Source organism: Varroa destructor, unplaced genomic scaffold, assembly GCF_002443255.2.
Source record: "Varroa destructor unplaced genomic scaffold, Vdes_3.0 BEIS01000007.1, whole genome shotgun sequence".
NCBI lineage: Eukaryota > Metazoa > Arthropoda > Arachnida > Mesostigmata > Varroidae > Varroa > Varroa destructor.
Genome location: NW_019211460.1, coordinates 34,977,217 through 34,990,784, shown reverse-complemented (window position 1 = coordinate 34,990,784; position 13,568 = coordinate 34,977,217). Strand labels below are relative to the sequence as shown.

At 45.4% G+C, this 13,568-nt stretch overlaps 1 protein-coding gene and 1 long non-coding RNA gene across 3 annotated transcripts in view; one reads left to right on the top strand and one right to left on the bottom strand.

Moving 5' to 3' along the window:
• LOC111254976 (ras-specific guanine nucleotide-releasing factor 2-like) overlaps window positions 1-13,568 on the top strand; it is a 181,156-nt gene that overhangs the window by 64,343 nt on the left and 103,245 nt on the right. The window lies entirely within an intron of this gene.
• LOC147754637 (uncharacterized) lies at window positions 9,498-13,434 on the bottom strand. The gene is made up of 3 exons (XR_015317271.1): window positions 12,774-13,434; window positions 12,034-12,143; window positions 9,498-10,233 (listed from the first exon to the last, which is right to left on the bottom strand). It is a non-coding gene; the product is annotated as an uncharacterized LOC147754637 (long non-coding RNA).

The following is a 13,568-nucleotide window of genomic DNA, read 5'->3' as shown; positions in this document are numbered from 1 at the left end:
GCTGTTAACTATAATCTGCCATGGACATATGGTTTCTCGTTTCGATGATGCGCAAAAGATTTAAAGAAACGGAGTGTTGGGTATTGGCCGCGTGCGTTTATCTAATGATTAGATCTCGGGAACGAACTAACATTTTTTAAAAACCGACTTAGCCGAAATTTTGAAGAAAACTTTCGCATTTTGCCTCCATCGTGTTTCAGATTTGATCAAATCTACGTAATAAATTTGAATCGCTCTTTCTGTCACTTTGATGATAATGCTTCTTATTTATGTTGCAGAAGATATTTGATCTCACTGATTTAGGCCTAGATGTATGCATTGTGCTTCGAACACCAGGCATTCATTATAAAATTGTCATCTGAAGCTACGCAAAGATGACTGGGGTGTGGTGTCTATGACAATGTCAGGGAATGCTAGGATTTGCCCCAGTGGAAATTAGGATTTCATTGCGCAAGCTGCCTCGATCGAACTTTGTATTCCTTTGTTTTTGTTTTATATGAGACTTCTTTTTAAATTGGGCCATTGAAAATATATAAGCCATGTATTTTTTAACAGCTAAGGTGATGTAAACGTAGCTGGCAACTGTAGTGGCCCCCTAAAAGTTACGCTGTATATGAGCACACGGCTTTTCCAGTAGATATAAGTGTTTGAATTGACTCAGGTGTGGTCCGATCGCAGGCTGATCTGATGACTCTAGGTTATCGTCCGATGGATGGCAGCGAAGGAAAGCGGGTACCCTGGCTGGTTGTTGCCTTTTTCGACAGGCTGCTTGCCGAGGCGTGCCACTCCTCACACACAAGTAGGTACCAAGAAAAATCTGAAAATAAACTCTCAAGCATTTTGTACAGGAACACTAAAAATTGCAGGGTTTAGCCGTCAGGGGACAATTATTCTCTCAATATAACTGCGATAGGACCTAGCATGACTCTGTACATTGCAATATAAACGTGTTCTTAGTAAAAATTTTACGCGGTGACAGGACATCGGCGTTTTTGGTGCGCATTGACACGCAACAGTGAAAGGCGTACGACAGTGTAGTTAAGTGTGCGTGAAATCTTTGTGCCGTTAGAAGAAAGGATGCTGTTGTCCTATCCCAGAACACACTTCGTATCACTTTGCCAGGATTCCTGAGTTTACTAGGGCGATATTGTTTACATTCACCCTATCTCGTTCATGTTTTATAGTGGCAAAGGATAGCTGTGCTTCGTAGTTACGCAACGGTTTGTATTAGACCATGTGCGATTTCTTCGTGTTTTCGTCTGGCCCCGTTCTTTGTTCGAGTAACCTTGATTACACGAGTGATTGCCCCCTTCACCCTTGTTAACACAGATCTTGAAATTCCACAACAAACCATTGTAGGAAAAAGGACGTTAAAGTTAAGATGTCAATAAAATGCATCACATCTAACAAATCAGCAGCGGTAGTAGCATCAAGCTGAATTGTTGAAACAATTCGACTAGATGTAGGAAAAGCAGTTTTTTAGTTGTAGAAGATGGGCAAACGCTGGGTTGGTTAGTGGACGAAATGATACTCCCTCTGTACGGTGCCTCGGTATTCATCGCAATGACATACATTATAATTGGCTTACATTGCCGTCGCCAAAAGGTAAATAGATAGATACGCTGCAAAGGATGCTTGTTTTCCGCCTGCTTCTGAGTAGTTTCTTTTCGATGTCTCCTTCTTCGTCCTCTCCTTCCTTCGTATGCCATGACGGTTCATCTCTCTGTTAAAATGTGTTCGTTTGCTTATATGTGCCGTGTTGTGCAGCGTTGTTTGTCGCCACAGAATGTGTACACCGGCGGCAAAAAAGAGGTGCGCAGAAGGAACTGAGAAAAGAAAGAAGTTTTTGGAGACTTTTGCGGTTTGGGACTTTCCTGGCAAGCAGTGAGTCGGTTCAGTCTGCTTTCGAAAGCATGACTTTCCCACTGCTTAGCTCCCTTTCTGCTGGCACGCTACTGTCTAGTAAACGTAACGTTTGTTTATTTAACCTGCTCTCAAACACTTTTCCACGAAGGGTTCAGTCAAGCAGCTGAAGAGGTCATGAGGAGCAAGAAGATCTTGCCGGTCCCGCACGCTTTGCCATCAGCTATGTAAAAGATAAACCGTTGTAACAGGTGAAAAATATGATTAGTGACACGATAGAAGAGAAAACAGGGTCTAACTAGAGGCAGTGTAGATAATGGTTAAAGGAGTTTCCGAGTCTTCAACCGGCTGGGTGTGACAGTTGCGTTAACGAGCGAAGAAGGATTAATCAGCGACTGCTAAGGTGGTTGAAGGAAATAAGAAAGAGTGTATCGTCATCTATTCCATCTCGAAACAACTTCGAGAAGACGGAACAAGTGGCGCTAGTTAAACGCTTGTGTCGCGTAGGAAAGGTGTAACTTAGACCGAATTATTGTCAACGGCGACGGGTCGCTTTGAATGTAGATTGGTGCTGACCAATTCGATAAACGACGCTGTAACAAGTAAACGTGCCAAGGCGGGAAAATGCAGCTGGAGACGAAGCTTTTTTACAGAGAAAGTTGTCTGCCTATCTTCCGCTCATCGTAAAATGCTTTTAACAAGATTGAACTTGCAGTTCCGTGAGTCAGTTGAGTTACAGACTTCGACAAACACCAATCGCCCCACAAACTGCCAGCGCTTTGTCTGCCATTAGCGGTGGTGGTGCTCTACCTTGGGAGTGTAAGTCTTGATGTGAGGTTAGCAGGAGAGGTTGTCTAACCTGCTCTCTGCGGTGTTTCCCCGCCCTTTTGTCACCGGGGGTGCCACCGCCGCCAGGTAATTGGCCATCTGACTTCCCGGGAGAATGAAACGGGGAGCTCTATTTTTAATCTATTTTTTACGGGCCCTTTGAGACGGCGACAGTAAGGCAGAAGAAGGCAGGGAAAGCGTAGTGGCTCGCTTGGTTAATGGAAGGCCTGTTTTGGGGTCTGTGGAGGCTAAGCGAATGATGAAGCGACAGCGCAGAGAGATTCAGCTCACCTTCTGATGCCATATGCCCCTTGCTTGCTTACATGTTTGTGTGGTTGTTGACCAGCTTTTGTTTTTCTTCCTGCTTCGGATGCGTGAACGCAGCAACTCGTTTTCCCAGTCAAATCCCAAAGTCCCCAACGGACAAACCCTTAACGCATAGCCAACCAATAACAACAATACTAAAACCATTTAGGCGCGCCCACTCCGTTCCCACCGTATCGTGGGTAATCTAAAACAAGAAAACTCTTCATTGTTGGAGCTACTGCTGGTGTACATCATGGGGCCCAGCCCTTGGTTGCCACTGGCCCCAACTGTGTATTCATTTAACTTGATTTATGCCCCATCACCCAGTGGACCGCGGTCTTGGGTTCCCGCACGCTCACTTGCTTGCCCAGCAACATGAAGCCGAGGTCGAGGGGCAAAAGTACTTCCTTGTGGACGTGGCCGCGATAGCGGCAAGTGTTGTCCAAGACCAACAAAACGACGATGAACGAATACTTCCTCCCTCGTGACAGCCTGTAGTCCCTTGCGCACAGCGGCGGCAGGAAGTTCGATTTACTTCGTTCTTTTCCCTTTCTGCGTCACGGACGAACGGACGATTGTCGTGACCAAAGCTATGCCCACTTCGTTCCTTTGAACGAATCCGGCGAGCTTCACGTGGACCCAGTCTCCTTCGAGGATCGGACAAGCATGTTGCGCGTCACAACAGTTTTTATGGACACCTTTCTGTACACGTAACTTTCTTTGTAGATAGAATTGTTGAGAAGCGAGTGCGAGTACACTACGGTGACCGCCGACGGTTATAACTGCTTCAGTAATTTAAAGACCAATTCTATGCCAAGCTGTTCTTTATTTGCATATGAGTTTCAAAAGCAATTAAGTACATTTTCTCGTGTTTGGAACTTATCTATTCTTTTACTACACATGCTTTCAAATAATCAACATATTCATTATTATTACTATATCTGATACCAATTCTGCTATTACAAAGAAACTATTATAAAGAAGGTGGACAAAATAAACGCTGACGAAACATAATACGTTCATCCATTTCGTTATCAAAAAAGGGGTACATCCGTAGATACGCTGTAAAAGCGTGTCGGTGTATTTATTCGAGAATGCAAGGAATTCCGCATCCCTCAAAGATGTCCAAATCATTTTACCCTGGAACAATGGCCTGTCATGGAAAAGATGCCGGAATTGTTATTAATATGATGCTATTATTAGTCACATTTTACTTGCCTTATTATTATTCACTTGGATAGCAGTGCGCTAGACGCCAGTGAAAAGCTGATCAATTAAGTGAAGTTGAAAGAACCACGAATTAAATAGTTGCTACCTCGAATGGCCGCAGTGGATATTTGCCCTGGGGCATATTCTAACTTATACTATTCGAACTTAAGTTAGTCTAGCCGGCTCTCGATTGCGTAACAATACAGACGCACCCCCCTCACCGATCAGGCCAGTTGTACATTTGTATAAATGTATAGGCACAAACATTAGGGTGTGTAGGTAGTAGGCTAAAAGAACAAAATGCTGTGACCGTATAAGCATTCAGTATAGTTTGTGTGGAGCTCATCGTCGACGGTCAGAGCCACGGGTGCACTCGAAGGATTGTGACGTGCCAAGAACCGCCGCTCAAACCAACGACGAATCATACTTCTAGGCCCTCCAAGAAACAGAGGTTTTACCTCATTTGGTCGTTACTCGCCCACGTTGCTGCTACGGCTACGTCTATTAGTGCTACACTATATAATTACTATAGACAACAATTATTTTCCCCATTGGCTGTTCAGTAGAACGCTCAGTTAGCTAATAAGGAGTTCTGGCTTTAGGCCCAGAGAAAACTACGAGAGATACGGAGAAGAAGGGGGCCATATCGCTGCGAGAGTACGGCGGAGGTATCTAATCGAAAAGGAGACGAAGACAAGCTAGAGTGGGGCGACGAATGCACTTCGGCGAAAGATCACCTCCGTCGCTCTTGGGAACTACGCGGAATAACGGAGTACTACACTTAACATTTGGCTCATTGGTCTCGCTTGACACAGTGCCTGTCCAGTTTTTTCGTAAGTTATCAAATATGAAAGAAAGGCAGTGTTCAACTATGGGCACACTGGATGCGCAAACAGGAAAAGAGCTTTTAGGAAAGGGCCGTCTGGGGTGCGGAAGTGTGTCGAGTGGGGAAAACGAAGATACGGGAGTAGGAAGCGAGAGAATGGCGATACCGAAAAACCTTAACTCTATCTGTTCGGCGCGAGACGCCTAAATTTTCCTGGCGTGCCGTCTCCAAACGGTAGGGATGGCAACTGAATGACGAGACAGGGCGTTTTAGCCTGGCTACATCCTGAATACAAAATGGATAGTAACTTCGAGTAGAACGACTGACTATCGGCTATATATAGCATGGAACATCAACAATGGGGCAACTACTAACCTGTGACGGTTATGAGATCGCACAAATATTCCAACAATGTGTTCTCGTCCATCAAGTCCCGTCGCTGGCTCCTTAACCTCTCGCTATCGGATCTGCTCGGCTAGACCGAGGAGGCCCAGTGAGGTGTACGGTACAGCAACAGAAGATCGTGCGTACGACAATGGTCGAATCCACTGGGGAAAAATGCCGAACCACGGAGGTAAACAGGAAAAGACAGCCGAAGTGGCAGTTCGAAAGCAGCAAGCACTCTACCAGTTCAAGGTCACTACGGGCCCTTCGTTGTGGCGGCAGCGATAGCGCAGATAGCGGAACGAATGGTGGTCGCCAAAGCAGTATATCGAGAGAGAAAACAAAGCGGCGCGCAGCAAAGGGTCACCGACAGATCATAGTTGTGGCCGTCCGACGCTGAGCATTTGGGCCGGATAAGAACACTGTTGTTTTCATGTCCCTGCTCCATATCTGTGGAAAGTAACAGAGCAAATAGAGCTGGCGTGGTCTCGACCCGGCCCGACGATCAAACTGCTTCTGAAGAAAGCATCCAATACAATGAGGGAGCAATCAAGAGGTGGTTTTTAGCTGAAGCTTTTCATTACTGAAGAGGATAATGTGCAACTATGTATGAATGTTTGTGTCCGACAGGCCTGCGTGATTATTGGTACGCCTGCAGTTGTAGGTTTGATTATCTGTGTATTTAGTTTAATCAAATTTTTTGCGAAGAAAGAAAGGTTTCTTCTTGCTATGGACCCTAAACCTTAAAGGCAAGTGCTTCTTGGGGAAAAGCATTGACCGAAATGACCAAATTTAAGTAACAGAGAACCATGCAAAGAGAGAGCGAGAGCCAAAACAAGCAGAATGGCGGAACGAGGGGCAAAGAGAAATTGGCGTTTGAGCGACGAACGGTAAGGATTGACCAGGGAACAGCGTAGACACTGACTAGAATCTAGCGAAGATAATAGCACGGCGGTAACACGGCGGAGCAAACGCAATGTCATATTCAACTTTTTTACGTAATAAAGTTTTTCGCTTCCTTCTTCAATAGCAGATCAGTAAGTGCGCACGGTAAATATAATAAAATTATTTTTTAGCTCATGCCAGCAGAATAGTCATGGTGATCTATGTCACTAAGCAGTAGCTGTATAAGAAAATCAGCCATTATTCTGTCTTTAAATATCTTCCGGAAAGAAACCATAATTTGATGTAATTTACTGAACAATCTCGATAAAAGGGCATTGTAATAATACACTGCGAAGGGCGGTTACTTCCAGTCTTCGAATTCCATTAAACAATAAACGATACAACATTTGAATAACTATGCCATGCTTTTTTGCTGCTTTGTGCCTAACGGGGAAGAGGTTACTATAGTGGAATTGAATTGTCGATATAGTAAAGCTGACTAGACCGTATATTCCAGTAAACAAACGGAACCAACGCAAAAATTGTAGAAAAATCGGCAAGGCAGAAACAGCATGAGAGGTAGATAACAGAGTTTACCAGGAATATCTACCTATGGCAAGAAAGGTCGACTGAAAATGCTGTCAGTAACTGAAATAATATAGTGACAGAGCGAAGACAGACGAAACTGCTTCAATAAAAGCAGAACTAAGCTACTTCTTAGAAATGGGAGGATTCGAGCCGAACGTAGCGGTTGCAATAGCAGCCGAACTCATAGTCGTCTTTCTTTTCTGAGGTCCAACAGCGAGTGAACGTTGGTATTCGAGAGAGCACGCTGTGCTGCCCACCTGGGAGCCGTCAGTATCGCAGGGATTTTAGTGCAAGAGTAAATCAAGCGTTCCGAACGCCTTTAACTAACAGCGCGACTGCCATTTGTAGGTCAACACCCCCGGGAATGTCGATGAATTCTCGGTGTGACATCAGAGGAAGGACTAGAGAACCGAATGCGAGAGGGGGTATGGGCATCGGGAAAACTTGTCATTCATGCAGCACCACTCGTATGGTGAATGAAATGGTGAAGCGCTGTGATCTCACCGGCGACAGCTAAGTAGAGTAGCTAGCGCGAAACTAGCAGACTGAACGACAGAGCAGTGATGTTCACTATAGTGATGCACTCTCGCGTTCCACTGTCCTTAAAGATACAGTGTCACAGTGCGGAGCATGGCCTGTACTCTATATTCGGTTCTCCGTGTTGCCTTCTGCCGTGCGTTCAGACCGGCGGTTCTCAGCGCATCGGTGTTTCTTTCAAGGGCGTGTCGTCAAACGAAGTAACCGAAGGGAGACTCCGACCCCCCCCCCCGCCCCCCCAGGCAGTAAAAGAGCGAGCATGATTTGGAAAGACGTGACGCAAACAGGGATCTAAGGAAGAGCTAGGCGGGAACAGGGCCAGGACAGCCGGGCGAACGGTAGCTGCGGGACGGCAATTGTATGGCACCTTATTCAGCTTCTTTCGTTCTATCTTCTTCTTTGTCAGTAAAGGCGCCGCGACTGCTTTTTATTCTAAATTAACGGAGCTTGCCGCAAACGACTTGGATTTGGAAAAAAGAAAAGCACAGGGCTGCTGGTATTGCAAAAGGGGAGTGGGGCGACAGAAGATAAGGCTAGGCGGTAGCGGGCGGGTAGTAAATAACCATCTCGTTCGTTGGAGATCTTCAGTCTTCCAAACAGTCAAGAGCTGTTCCCTTTTTTTCTAGTGGTTGGCTGGGAGCCTGCTGTCGGTCTTTCTAAATAAGGGAAGCGTTGCGACGGTGTTTGGCCGGTAATAATGTCATGCCCTTTGATGGCCACTACTGCCACTGTATTCATCGGAATCACCGCCATCATCGCTTCCGCCGTCTCCCATAGGCATGACGGCTGATGCAGGGATCATGAAGCTTTATTCAATTTCTATTGGCTTCGTTGCCTTAAAAGGAAAAACGCGTCCGTGCCTTCCACCCACGCACCTCGGAGCCACCAAAGCTACCAGCAGCAGCAGCTCCGACCGCGCCTACCGAGCCAGCCTCTCGCTGGTAACTGAAACCTGACAGAGACGAAAGACGACCTCGCCCGATGGATCTACTAACTACTGCTGGTACCCCAATGGTTAGCGCAGCAGTACCGCCACCGCTGCGACGACGATGACCCGCAATGACTCAGCGCAGGTTCTACATGCTGACGTACACGAGTGTCATGGCGACGCAGCCTTGCAGCGTCTCCTCGTATCTATATCGCGTAAGCTATTGAACTTTACTGATAAAGAAAGCTGTTTGTCCTAAAACACACCACGGCTACCGCCGTCATAACACCATGTCGCGCAGTATGTCCAGTGGAAAATAGTTGTGAGATTCTGTAGATAGGGGCTTCTTGGGCTAGGGCAAAGCTGCTCGAGCCAAGAGAGCTAAACAGAGCTACGGTTTGGCTGCTTTGTGCCAGTCATAAAGACAAACGCGCAATGGCTAGCGAACAAGTGCAAAAAAAAACAAAAAAGGTAGCAGTAATAACGGCAGCGTTGTGATATTCAAATCCTCTACGCATGACACTTTTCGTGCTATTGCCGACATTACCTTGGCTGGTTGAATCCAGAAGAAGCTCTGAATTGGGCAAGTGGAGATCTTTAAACGATTTGGTAGGCTCTTTTTTGACAAAAAAATTGAAGCCGCGCGTAGATAGGTGAAACACCCCGATGCACATAGCCGCGTCAGAATTCGTATTGAATGGAGACAGAACTGGCCCTGCCTTCTAAGAGGGGATTGACAAAACATAGTTTGACAAATCTAAGTCAATATCACCATGGTTTCTGTCGTAAGCTTATCAAAATTGATATTTTGTTTTACTGTATTTAAGTTGTACTGTGGATTAAGGTAAGCACTACCAGTTATGCTAATGTCTACTAAATTATTCCGTGCTATCAGTTCTGAACCAACTGGACAAATGGCTAATGGTTTGTTTACGAGAACGAGTCCTAAACTGGTCCGTTTCGCTAACTTGATATTACGATAACCCTTTTATGACGAGAAAATTCTCTCAAATCGCTATAATTAATCCAGTATATTTAATGTGTACCAGATTTGACAAACAAATCAGCGGATCCTTTAATGGCTGGAATCATTTGCCGTCAACCTCTTTGGTCACGGATAAATATGTTCGGACAGGGCGTTAATCTCGCTACGGTTCCATTGGCACCAGTACCATCATCATCGTTACCCTTTTTTCAACCATATAAAAACATAGGGACGGCGCACAATGAAACGTGGCAAGCGAATGAAACAAAGTCATGGAAACACGAAGCAAAAAGGCCCACGAGGAGTACAGCAACAGACAGTTCAGCTGATGGTTGCAAGGCAGAACAGGCGAGCGGCGGCTGCAGATATAGTTCCACTCCAACAGGGCCCACACTGAACGGGCGGACGGACAAACGCCGAGAAAGGCGTAAGAGAAGGCCCTGGAAAGGAACGGATGTCGAGAAACTGATGACGATGACGGCCACGGCGAAAAGAAAGGCGATGGTAGCATTGGCGGAGACAAAGTGAAAATACGCAGTATGGAAATATGCGCTACCCCTGTCGTTCTCGGCCAGCTCTCTTCTAATGCCGCTCCTCGACGGAACGACCGCGACCCCTTAGTCCAAGAAGACCTTGAGTTCCGAGGTGCTTGCCCTTTATTGAGCTGTGCCACGCTGCAGTGTGTTCTTCTTACTAGCTTGAATTCGAATGCGCCTTCATGCTGCGTCAATTTCAGTTGAGATCAGCGTGGTCGTACGGTATTAACGCCTGCTTTGCCAGGTCGTTGGTCCGTTAGTGCTTGCTGTGACAGTTGTCGTCGTTTGACCCGAATAGGCGTTCCGACCGGCTTTGCTGTGTGGGCGAACAGCGTATTGTCATACTAGGCCCGTCGACCTATAGATAAGATAGCACAATTAGGACTTAAACAACAACGTTCCTCCACTTTCCTTTACTGCAACGACCTGCTTTACATTTCCAGCAGACTACTGCTCCAGCTGCTTGTGTACAGTCATGTACCTGCGAATTATAGCGTATACAACCAAAACAACAACAACAACAACTATACGTTGACGGCAAATTGACACAGACCTCTGAGCGACATTGTTCTATTATACATCATTTCAGTATCACTGCTGTCACACCATTTCAGCTTGTACTGGACGTAATGTTGTGTTCGAAGTCCTGCGAATGTTTCCAGCTAAGCTATCGTATCGACAGTGGAATCGTTTGAAATGCCTTTGAACTATTACGCTGGGATTCATTAGAAAAAAAAGTGACAATCATCGAAGACGTAACAAGCCGTCACTATTACACAGTCATCAAACGCTATTGTTGCAAGTGGACAGCGTATGAAGATACACGAACAGACGACGCGTTGCCGCTGGTGGCAATGGACTGTTTCTGTACGAGACTCGGTATTGCCGTCCGTTGTCGGCGATTTTTTGGTATCGTCACCTGCTTGTTGTCACTTGTTGAGTTAACGCCGAACCCATGGAAACCGTATATTGAAGGTGACATCGGCGTTTGATTTTACATAAACATTTTGAAAAGTAAACACACGCATGCAGTTACATTCACGAGTAGGCATCATTAAATACGTGCAAAGGGCTATTGGGTATTATGGAGACCACGTAGAGGAAATAGCCATCGATGCATAGTGAACCCTGTCATCGACTGCGACATCCATGCCTGTTTTCTTTCTATCTGGTCTCTTACTAGCTAAATCCAGTCTGGGGTCATAAAAACGTGTTGTGTTGCAGCACGATGAATAGACGCTCATATCGTTAGATCGCCGACCAACTGGTGTTAGCCCCCTTTTCGCCCACGTGACTCCAGGCCATATCTTGTTTAGGGCTTTGACAGAAAAGTTGGCAAAAGCCAAGAAGGGGGCACATTGCCTACGCTAGCAAACACACTTTACGGACACTCCTAAAACATGATGACTGAGCTAGACGTACGCGCTACGAGACATGTAAGAAGAGCGAATACTATTGAGTTCGTCTCGAGTCAACGGCTTAGAGACTTGGAGATGGCTCACTGTTATTGGTAATCAGTGGGGGCAATGCATGTACGTACCGCTGCTGAATTTGGATGACGAACGCATCGTATCGGTACAAGGATTTATTACCAATAAAGCGAAGGGTACATTGCAAACACAGGAAAATCGTTACACACTACACTATTGGCCACCGTGTTTCTATATAGGGATCATGTTTTGCCCTTTCTTAATGTTGCCTATTGCACATCCGATTTGATTTGAACGACGACACTGTTCTGACCTGACGCACTCTTCACAGAAGGGTAGATTAAGCTTCAGCAATAACAGAATGCCAACGTTATGATCGAGTCTAAACAATTGGTCTATCAATAAATACCTGGGTCTGCTTTGAATATAAAATAGTAGAATGGCTTTTGCCTGTGAAGCAATTAATTAAAGAGCCGGTTACCGGTCGAGTAATTCCGACAGACGAGAGGACATAGCTTTTGTAAAAATGCAAGCTGGCTTAGATAAACTTTTTTCAAACGGTAGCTAAGGAAAGAGAAAAATTAATTTTTACACGTAAGCCTTGCGACGTGACGTTTGCGCCGAAGTTACCCCGAAAGGGTCTGCTAAAGCAGGTGAAGGTTTGAGCGGCCTCTGCCAAAATCGCTACGATTAACAGGATCATGAATTATCGTTAGCGAAAATATTACCTGTTGATTCGTCACCTGCGAGCTGCTGCAGCGCTTGTCTCTTAACTGCATTATCTACAGATCTGCCTGTGGGAAATCTCCACATCTGTGCCGCACTAACTCCAGATGAACTGTTCTCAAAGGAGCAAAGCCAAAGAAACAAAAAATAAATACTACGCACACATTGTATGCTACCAGATTTCAAAAAAAAATTATTTGCTAACAGCTTACTCTGGGCAGATGACCTCGAAGTTACGAACGCGAGGGTAGATGCCCTTTTTTTTTTTTTTTTTTTATCATATTTAATGCTTAATTTACGATCGACTTACTGACCGTTCGCAAATCGTATAAAAACTGTAAATTATAAATGAGCAACTAACTCTCCTAGATAATACGATTACTTTCAGGATAAGCAATATATGGCTGACTCCGTATTTTATTGCCTGTGAGTTCAACTTGTCAACCCGAAAATTCCAAAGATAAACCTGGAAAATCCTCCCTTATTTACGTAACTATTCACTCAAAGTACATATAAGATGTGTCACTCATCTAGTACCATCATTTAGTAGCTTCAAGAAACCACCTCTGTCAAGATCTCGCAGAGAACAGAAGTAGAATGACCGCTGTAGGGCTCAATCTTCGGCATGTTCAAGCTACGTACACATGGTGTTCAATTCTAATCGCTTTAATAATCTCTCATGTCGCATTGTCTAAACAATGAACAACCTTTATCATAGGTTATTTATGTGCAGGCTACTCACTAGGCACTTTTCGTACCCTGTCGTTGTTATGAAGACCGTCTGTATCCGTCGGTCACTTATCGGCTTTCTACAGTCGAAGATGGAATTGTTTTTACTTTACGGGGACGATCATTTTACTAGACTACTGCATGCGGTCTCCATGAAAGGGGCGACTGCTGCCGCCGCCGTCACCTGTGAGTTGGCGGATGCAATCGATGTCGTTTTTACAGATTTCAATTCAATGCAAGTTAACCACCAGCTTGGCAAAGAAGAAGAAAAAAGCGGTGGACGGCCAACCTGCCTACCTCTTCGTTGTCCCCCCGCACTTCGAACTCTTTGCACTGCACCCCTTACTCTTAATCGTTGCACCAAACCAGTCAATTGTCCCGCTTATAATCGTATGCTGTTTTCTTTCACTGCTCTGCCCGAGCCAACCGCGACCTCTAGCTTCATCGTTCGCTCTAGCTAGTTCAAGTTTCAATTCTGCTAAGTCTTTCGGTGGAGCCACGGTTTGACCGAGCACAGGATCGAATCGTTGACTTTGGAGCAGTATAAAGGAACGCTAAATTTGAAGAGACAGCAGACCGATATCACTGCTTCTTTATCTTAGTCTGCAAATCATTAACGACTATCTCAGTTTACCAGTTCAATTTCGCACGTATATTTGAATGCCTTCGGTGGAACAAAATAGGACACGCCTTGTCGATGCTATTAGCCAGGAAACTGCTATAGTGTTATATTATATATGGGCTGACTCGCGAGCAGGAGAGCGTCCACTCAAGATCTGAAGGGAAAATTTGCCCTGCAGGCGAATAG